Genomic DNA, 10,492 nt, shown 5'->3' with positions numbered 1-10,492 from the left:
TATCTCATGTCCCCATTTTGCCCTCCTGATTTCCCTCTTAAGTATACTCCTACTTTCTTGATACTCTTCTAAGGATTCAATCGATCTATCCTGTCTATACCTGACATATGCTTCCTTCTTTTTCTTCACGAAACCCTCAATTTCTTTAGTCATCCAGCATTTCCTATACCTACCAGCCTTCCCTTTCACCCTGACAGGAATATACTCTCTCTGGATTCTTGTTATCTCATTTCTGAAAGCTTCCCATTTTCTAGCCGTCCCTTTACCTGCAATCAGCTTTCAAAAATTCTTGCCTAATACAGTCAAAATTGGCCTTTCTCCAATTTAGAACTTCAACTTTTAGATCTAGTCTATCCTTTTCCATCACTATTTTAAAACAAATATGAATTATGGTCGCTGGCCCCAAAGTGCTCCCACACTGACACCTCAGTCACCTGCCCTGCCTTATTTCCCAAAAGTAGGTCAAGTTTTGCACCTTCTCTAGTAGGTACATCCACATACTGAATCAGAAAATTGTCTTGTGCACACTTAAGAAATTCCTCTCCATCTAAACCTTTAACACTATGGCAGTCCCAGTCGATGTTTGGAAAGTTAAAATCCCATACCATAACTACCATTCTTACAGATAGCTGAGATCTTCTTACAAGTTTGTTTCTCAATTTCCCTCTGACTATTGAGGGGTCTATAATACAATCCCAATAAGGTGATCATCCCTTTCTTATTTCTCAATTCCACCCAAATAACTTGCCTGGATGTATTTCCGGGAATATCCTCCCTCAGCACAGCTGTAATGCTATCCCTTATCAAAAATGCCACTCCCCCCCCTTTCTATCCTTCCTGTAGCATTTGTATCCTGGAACATTAAGCTGCCAGTCCTGCCCATCCCCAAACCATGTTTCTGTAATTGCTATGATATCCCAGTCCCATGTTCCTAACCATGCCCTGAGTTCATCTGCCTTCCCTGTCAAAGCCCTTGCATTGAAATAAATGCAGTTTGCCAAAACTCCCCAGACTCTTTCATGTTCATCTTTAGCCAATACCATTCGTGAAGGATACATTTGCTCATTTGAAATGAAGTAATTTACACTTTGACCAGATGGGCCAATGGGCAGAGAAGTGGCAGATGGAGTTTAATTCAGATAAATGCGAGGTGCAGCATTTTGGGAAAGCAAATCTTAGTATGACTTATACGCTTAATGGTAAGTTCCTAGGGAGTGTTGCTGAACAAAGAGACCTTGGAGTGCAGGTTCATAGCTCCTTGAAAGTGGAGTCGTAGGTAGATAGGATAGTGAAGAAGGCATTTGGTATGCTTTCCTTTATTGGTCAGAGTATTGAGTACAGGAGTTGGGAGGTCATGTTGCGGTTGTACAGGACGTTGGTTAGACCACTTTTGGAAAATTGCGTGCTGTTCTGGTCTCCTTCCTATCAGAAAGAAGTTGTGAAACTTGAAAGGGTTCATAAAAGATTTACAAGGATGTTGCCAGGGTTGGAGGATTTGAGTTATATGTAAGAGGCATTTGGATGGGTATATGAATAGGAAGGGTTTGGAGGGATATGGACTAGATTGGGTTGGGATATCTGTTCGGCATGGACAGGTTAGACTGAAAGGTCTGTTTCCATGCTGTACATCGCTATGACTTCCAACTGCCACTGTGATGTTCAATTTGATATTTTATTCAATTCCTGCTATAACGTTTTGAGCCAAAATTTCTCCTAGTTTGGGATAATTTGAAAACTTAGCCATGTTACATTCAAGATTTTAAGGCATTTGTCAAGATTTGGAATGCAGGAAGTGAGGGTCAGTGGGGGGGACACAGACTTCCACAAATGCCACTGAACTATTGAGATGGCTGCATACAGATCCATCAGTGGAAAAGTAAAGCACATATAGTTGTGTTGCTACGTGGATCTGGAGATTTGTTAGAAAGTGTGGCATTGGATGAAAGGAAAGGACCAGCAGTATGATAAGGAGAAACCAGTGGGTGTAGCAGAAAGGGGATGGGTTATCTTGTCAGATAGCAGAAAAGGTTAAGGGTGCAAAAAAGGCTAGATGATGACAGTCACAAGTAAGATTGTGAGTGTGAACTTCACAAACATCTTCCTGTCTGATGACCTGCATTGTGAGAACAATTTTGTTCTTTCCTTAACATTTGCATGCCCGCTGCGTGTGGAATGAAAAGCTCCATCTGCCTTACGTTCTTGGGTCAAATTATAAATTGAATGCTCTCTGTTCCAATACATTGCAGAGGAGCAGCTGACACTGCGGAGCAGCCTTTCACCTTGTCCCCGGTTTCTGCAACAATAGAGTCAAGCACACCTCATACCACAGCAAGAACACATGTGGTGCAGTTAAAGTTTAAAATCATGTCGGTTAAGTCAGAACATTCTGACCCTACAGATTTCGTAATTGCAGGAGTTCAATACTGAAGGGGCTGCTAGCACAACAAGGGTTGGAAATAAATATTTACACATACATTGCTCTCACCGTCTTGTTAACACGACATTTTCCTTCCCTTCTGTCCCTTCCTGAAAGAGTTGCATCTTCATGGTGGGGTGCAGCCCCTCGACAATGAATGGTGTAAAGCTATTTGACTGCAAGTGCCATCACAGTCGATGTTTAATCTATCTTGAGCCAACATTCATTGATATACACATATTCAATAAGACGTGGGAGAAAGACAACCAATGGAAAAATAGTGCTGCATTTTAAAACACCTTCCCTCCTCTACCATGGGACACAGGCCTGGCATGGTGGCTCAATGGTTAGCACTGCTGCCTCACAGCACCAGGGACCTGAGTTCGATTCCAGCCTTGGGCGACTGTCTGTGTGGAGTTTGCACATTTTCCCCGTGTCTGCGTGAGCACCCTCCGGGTGCTCCAGTTTCCTCCCACAGTTACAAAGATGTACAGGTTAGGTGAATTGGCCATGTTAAACTTCCCATAGTGTTAGGTACATAAGTCAGGGGAAAATGGGTCTGGGTGGGTTACTCTTTGGAGGATCGATGTGGACTTGTTGGGCTGAATGGCCTGTTTCCATACTGTCGGGAATCTAATCAATAGTAGTCATTTAACGTATGTAAACTACTATCCCAGACCAGAGAAAGGATGGACCAGGCAGTACCAGTTTGTCCTCCAACCAATCGGAGTGAATGAGCGTATCCTCAAGGCTGGAATTAAAGAAAGGCACATATAGCACAGATAATGGTAATACCCTTGGTCTTGACATCCATGAACCCCAGGTTGTTGATCTGGGATCATGGGTTCAATGCCCATTGTCACAGATGGTGAAATTTGCATTCAATAATTATAAATAAAATCTGGAATATAAAGCTAGTCTAATGGCAATATATAACTGCTGTTTTTTTGTCATAAAAATCCATCTGGTTTGCTGATGTCCTTTAGGGAAGGAAATCTGCTGTTCTCACCTGGTTTGGTCTAAATATGATAGAAATGAGGCTGAATCTTAACAGCCCCTTTGTGCAATAAATGTCTCACTTTGCATATGTAGCTCATTCAGACCAATAAGTCCAAATCTTTGTATACAATTCCACTCAAAGATCTTCACATCTTTCCTGATTTATCACTGTCACCTTCTGTTCCTTTCTCCCTTGTGTATTTACCTAACCTCCCTTTAAGAGCATTTCATTTTTTTATTGGAGGCACATATATGAGTCTGTAAATGATGATAGTAGGATGATTCGGTGCAACCTAGAATTGGATTTGGCTATCCCACTCAATGTTCCTCTTCCCCTTGATGTCCAATAGTCCAATGGGGCAACACAATTCAATAGTTAAAATTGGAAACTGTGACTCCTAGCCTCTCCCAGTTTCCAGCTAACTGACTTTGCACCATACACTCACACAGCTGTGTTGCTATAGCTCAGGCTAAGACTGCAATTCTAACTTTTCTTAAAATCTCAAGTTCACACATGGATAATAGTCGGAGCATGTTTGTGATTTCAGCAATATCTAGATTGGTTGGGTGCCAAGCATATAATTCCTGGAGATCAAGTTCCTTATTCTGAGTAATAAGGAACAAAGAAGCCCTCCCACCCTGTTATACTCTCTTCCACCCACTTCCGTCAGGCAGAAGATATAAAAGTTTGTATCAACGTATAAATAGGTTCAAAAACAGATTCTTCCCCACTGTTATCAGACTTTTGAAAGGACCTGTCAAATTTTAAATTTAAATGTTGATCTTGTTTTCTGTGCACCTTCTCTGCAGCTGCAGTATTGTATTCCTCACTCTATTACCCTATGCATTTTGTATGGTCTGATCTGCCTGTACTGCACGCAGAACAAAACTTTTCATTGTACCTGAGTACATGTGATGATAATAAAGTAAATCAAATCAAATCAAAGTTGTATTTCTGTCATATCTTTGTGGTGTTCCTATTACTGTATCACATTACTTCTGGAGTGCAGCCACTATTATGTAGGCAATGGTTAATTCACGGAAAGCAAGGTCGCATTAACGGAAAAATGAGATGAATGACAAGTTAAAGGAAAAGAAGAAAATGCTACATTCAAGTAAAATTAGAAGCAGAGGTACTGGAAGCACAAAACTAGTCAGCAATTGTTCAGTTAGATTTTCATCTGTAGGTTCTTTGACAGAAATGCCAGATATAAATTAAAATAATTAATATACACATAGGAAAAATAAAATGGAAAGATTATGCTGGTAACAATTCTATGAGGAATGATGAGAGGGGACATCAGAGTATAGTTGCCAACATGGACTGAATGGCCTGAATCTGTTCTGTAAATTCTGTCTAATTTTATCTAATAAAGGAGTTACATTTAAAATATGAATTTACTTGCCTCCCAGCAGATGGTAAATGTTTTCGAGATTATCCATGTTCGTGAATGTGAATTTTTGTAGTCTGAGGAATTGATTGACAATCAGGATACCAGAAGAATTTCTTACTCATCTATAAATGGTGTGAACATTTTTGTCTAGGGCACAGGCTGGACAGCTCGTTGCCAGCTTTGACTGAAAATCTTGTGAATTTGCATCCAAACTCAGTTTGCAACAGAAAACTGCAGCTTTGTTACCATAGAATAGTCTCAGGAGTTTGTAAATTAACAGGGCATGTTTATCAAAGGTAATCAAAGAATAAGTAAGTTGATTAATTGCTTTAAAGAGCATTGTGTTAGCAAAAAATAATTCTTAATCTTTGTTCGGATATTAGTCATGTGGCTTTATCATTCTAATGTTATCACATGACAGTATATTGCGATTTAATCTAAATTGTAAAACTTCCACTTGATGACCATGCAGTTTTAAAATTCACTGTCCAGATTCATGTCCCTTGAGTAATTAGTATTCCAGGCAAAGGGGCATCAACTTTAATTCCAGCCAAATGGACAGAAATGAAACCTGGGGCTATCTTAATGTGCAAGCTTTAACATGCCGCTGTGTAACTGCCCAGTTAGTCTGTGTAAGAGGCATCAGAGGGCATCAGTAGGTCTTCAATCAGAAATGGTGAAAACCAAGTGAGGCACTCCTGCACCGAGGCACTCCTACATCTCAGGCTGTGGAGTTTAAGTTGCAGTTGGGACCTTAATATGGGTTTGAATTTTTATTCCATCTTTGGAGATTCAAGTCTTTATTTTTCTTTTCTAGAAAAGCAGTGGGAATACTTTAACTCACCTTTACTATTTATTTGCTGTTAAGTGTAAAAACAGAAACCTCATGTTCAGATTTCAGAAATCACGATACTTAAACATGAGAATAGAAGAAACAGGAGCAGATAGATCATGCAGCTGCTCCAGTTAACCTTTAAAAAAGGATAATGGCTGATATTCTACTTTTTTACCCACTTTATATTCATATCCCTTGATTCCCTCAGTGTCGAAAAACCTGTCAATCTCAGTCTCCAAAATACTCGCATGAGCAGTCGCATTATTCTTGGGGTAGAGATTTCCAAAGATTCCAAGTCAAGAAATTTCTCACTCCTGAATGGCCACCTCTTATCCTAGGAACATTCTAGATTCTCTGACCTACTTAATATCTATGGCAGTTCTCTACATAAATGTCCATCAATGTTCAAAACATTTCCTTTTCCATCATTTTCACCAATGTTAGAGATTCTATTTTGTGATTCAATGAACAACATATTCACCTCTCGTACAGGAGATCCTCCCCCAAATATGCCATGCATGCAAACAAACTAACACTCTGCTCAGCATGATGGGAAGTGATGATAAAAAGGTAGATTCAAATTTCATGGGCAGTGACTAATGAATGTACCTTTATTTATAATTAATAGATTTAAAGCAATATGGTGTATCAGCACAACACATTGCGTTAGGGATACAAGACAATATTGAAAAGCAAATGATGAGAAACAATTTTTCATTTAATGCAGAGTATTTATTGTTTGAAGCCACACCTTGTGAAGATCAAAGCAAAAAAATCTGAAAGATAGCTTATATTTACATCATAGCAGTCAAATATTGCCACCTTTAAGGGACACCTAATGGGGTCTAATTTTTATACACGTTTTTATAATATATTTTGCCATGAACAGCAAGAGACCGATTAATCCATGTGGAAGTTCTTAAATTTGTCACTTTCAAAAATTGTCAGAAAGCCAACTATTTCTTGATCTTTTTAACCTGACTGACCTCTTGTCAAGGCCAGTAGCCAGGGACTTACAAACAGCTGCCACTGACAGAAATGTCCCTCAGCCATTAACCACTATGGACTTTAAGTTATGCCTATTTAGACCACAACCCAACAGGAAACATTTGAACAGTAAACGTAAAGGGACGGACCAGGTTTAAATAAACTCTGGGTTAAATTTACAAATAGCATCATGGGAGATCAGTTGGTACAATAACAAAATTGACCACAAGTTTCTTTGCAGAATTTTGACTTTACTGTTTACAAGTTGTGAATGCATTACAGGTTCCTGCTAAATGAGCCTCTTAGGTTTTAGGCAGATATTTATTTATTGGTTTTCTCTTTAAAATCAGCTTTGATTGGCCACATAATTAATTCTGCCATGTATCAGTTCCATACTCTTCCTCAATACAGTTTAATTCTTCACCCAATATTATTGCTTTCACTTCAAATATGCTGCCTCAGATTTTCGGCTTTAGTTCCTGAAGGACCAGTGTTTAGTCCTGTTAGAATTTTATGAGATGCCTCCAACTCCATTTTTCTAAACTTCAGTGAATACAGTCCTAACTGATCCAACCTCTTATCAAATGTCAAGCCTGCCATCCCAAGAATTGATCCAGTAAATCTTTGTTATACTCTCTCCATAGTGAGAACGTCCTTCCTCAGATAGGGAGGCCAAAATGTACATAATACAATAGTCTCACCAAGGCCCTTTACAATTACATCTAGACATCCCTGCTCCTGTACTCAGATCCCCTCACTATGAAGACCAACATTCCATTTGCCTTCTTCACTGCCTCCTGCATCTACACGGTTACTGTCAGGGAACGAGAATGTATATCCTTTAGGTTTGAGCTAGGCTGTTTTGGGGTGGTCAGAAAAGAATTTACGCAACTGGTAAAGGAAATCAGGAACTCCCTCCCCTGGGAAGCACGTAAGTCAACCAATGGCTTCAAAATTGAGATTCCTGGGCACGTGTCAGGTAATCCAGATGGATAAATGGAGTAAAGGTACTGGTCTGTCACAATGGGGAGGGGCAGACTCCAGCTCTTGATCTGTCAGCTCCCATTTCCACTTCCCCACTTGCTATAGAATGGGAGAGGGGGATTAAGCTTTTCATTTTCTCCTGAATGTTTCCCTTCTATGCCACCCCAGTATGGCAAGAGTGCTACAATCTCAACCTGTGATCATTCATTTAAATTAGAATACACCCTCCTCATACATAGAAAACCTGGTATTACCAAACTTCTTCTCCCTCTAAAGAGGGGAGAATTAAAGTAATGCGAAGTTTGATAGCATCCAACTATTTTTCGCCTTGTACATAAATATTTAAAATCTGTACTGATTGAAATAAGCTCGAGTGAAGGGGTCAAGCAAGTTTTATGGCTGGAAAAAAAGAGTCAGATGATTAATGAAAGGCTGGGGCGAGAGCAGGCAGTTTTAATTAGCCCACGGTGCCTCCATCCTCTCACAGCCTGTTGAATCATTGACTCACTATGGCCATTAATACACCGTTGAGGATGAGCAATTTTAACGTTTCATTTAAGTGAAACATTTTGTTCTCCCCTTTGTCTGCTGACAATGAGGAACTGCAAGCTGGCTTTTGGCGTCTGAGTTTTTTTTTAAAAGAAATGTGTCCTGTCTCTTTCTGTTTGGGGGGGTTAGGAATTTAAAGCATAATGTTCCCTGTCCCTCCCGGGTGGTGGGAAAGGATTTTGATGACAGTCCACACTCTAGAGTGTCATAACCTGCTCATGCCGTGTGTGGTATCCTCTGCTTGTCTGAACGTTGGCGGCCTTGCAAACACAATGGCATGAAAGTGGTACAGTTCGCCTGGCCTGTGCCACCATAGATTGCAGCCTGTCTGCCCAAGTTAAGCAATACAACTGAAGGTTTAGAGAATCAGTGACCTGACCCAAAACTGTCAAATCTGATGGCATGACAAGGCTAAGACTGTGCATAACAAGCGCTGTCACACTGCGTGATTTGGACCTTGTTCTGTTTCCACACTTTGAGAAGGATCTAGCTAATTGACTTCCCTAGGTATCACTCGCTGCTCCACCTCGCCTCCAAGCCCGCTCCTCTGGTTGGCTGGGTCTCAGCTCGACTGGCCTTTTCCCATCACCAAGCCTCATGCCTCATTAATTTCTCTCAGCGAATGGTCAGGATGCTTCGCTCAGGAAACCAGGCAGCTGCCTTCAGGGAGCTAATGGATAGACACTTTCCCAGAAGCTGTATTCACGGATTTGATCCCGAGGTGAAACCTCTGGCAGCAGTGAGTCTTAAGACAGACATTCAGACACACACACACACTGACACATATACACACACACACACACATTAACCTTTCCATGAGGAAATAAATGCTGATGAAATAAAAGGGCAAAATCACATTACACTACCTGCTTACTCAGCTACAAAGCCCTGTATAACCTGAATAAGAACAGACCATTTCACAACAAAAACAAATTGAGTTGACAGCTTGACTATTATCAGCCTCCTGTGAGCAGAATTTCCTTTACAATTACTCACCAAATGTTCCCTCGTTATGTCTCATGTTGGTGCACCACTCTGTGGCGTTAAGTGGGTCATTTTATCCCCCTCCAGATGGGAAAGACTTCACTTGTTAGCCCAGAACAGGGGCAGGTGAATGGACTCCCACACCACTCGCTGCCTGGATTGGGGCCTGGAGTGGTCAAAACTGAATCCTATTCCACCCTTCTCAGGGGTGTCCCATCCAGCAGTGGTCACCACACTGCAAACATGAGCAAAAACCCAAAGAAAAACACATGTCAGAAGATCAGTTATGTATTTTAAAGTTAGATACAGTTAACAATTAATGGCTTCAAATATCCATTAATGAAAATGATGCATCTATAAAGTCTCCAGTTCTGTACTGAAGAAACACTGATAATTCTGAATATGTAGGTATATGATGTCATAGCCATCTCTGTCCATTAGTGACTGAGCATACCTTAAGGGTAACTATTCCACAAGCTTGGAGGGTACAGTGAGGAGGTAGGTCTTCGTGAACTACCACAGCTGGTACAGGGTTGCACCCATACTGTTGCATAATTTTACACTGCACTCTAGTCATCTAGTCAACCAAGCAAACCAACCAACACCCAGTGTCAAAGCTCACCCAGCAATGACGTTCACTAGGACCAGATGCCAACCAGTACCCGTCAAAGAGTCATAGAGTCATAGCATGGAAAGAGATCCTTCGGCCCAATCAGTCCATTCCAACCATAATCCCAAAGTAAACTAGTCCCACCTGCCTCTGCTTGGTCCGTATCTCTCCAAACATTTCTTATTTTTGTACTTATCTAAATGTCATAGAGTCATAAGGTTATATGGCACAGAAACAGACCTTTTGGTCCAACTTGTTCATGGGGACCAGATATCCTAAATTAACCTAATCCCATATCCCTCAAAACCCTTCCTATTCATGTACCCATCCAGATGTCTTTTAAACATTGTAATTGTACCAGACCTCACCACTTGTTCTGGCAGCTCATTCCATACACACACCACCCTCTACATGAAAAAGTTGTCCCATAGGTCCCTTTTACGCTCTCACCTTAAACTTACGTCCTCTAGTTTTGGTCTCCCCCACCCCTGAGAATCCCTTAAGTGTGGAAACAGGTCTTCTGACCCTCCGGAGAGTAACCTACCCAGACCCATTCCCCAACCCTATTACTCCACATTTACCCCTGACTAATGCACCTAACTTACACATCCCTGAACACAATGGGCAATTTAGCATAGCCAATTCATCTAACCTGCACGTCTTTAGATTGTGGGAGGAAACTGGAACACCAAGAGGAAACCCACGCCAACACAGGGAGAATGTGCAAACTCCAC

The 10,492-nt window shown here is 41.0% G+C and overlaps 1 long non-coding RNA gene across 1 annotated transcript in view; it reads right to left on the bottom strand.

The window, feature by feature from the left end:
- The window catches only part of LOC122563977, a 13,745-nt gene extending 4,374 nt beyond the window's left edge, over positions 1-9,371 (bottom strand). The window contains exon 1 of the long non-coding RNA XR_006315784.1: positions 9,161-9,371. This is a non-coding gene — a long non-coding RNA (uncharacterized LOC122563977). The remainder of the gene's footprint in view (positions 1-9,160) is intronic.
- Between the last annotated feature and the right edge of the window lie 1,121 nt (positions 9,372-10,492).

This window comes from Chiloscyllium plagiosum, chromosome 28, assembly GCF_004010195.1.
Source record: "Chiloscyllium plagiosum isolate BGI_BamShark_2017 chromosome 28, ASM401019v2, whole genome shotgun sequence".
Lineage (NCBI taxonomy): Eukaryota > Metazoa > Chordata > Chondrichthyes > Orectolobiformes > Hemiscylliidae > Chiloscyllium > Chiloscyllium plagiosum.
This window is presented reverse-complemented; position numbering and strand designations above follow the sequence as displayed.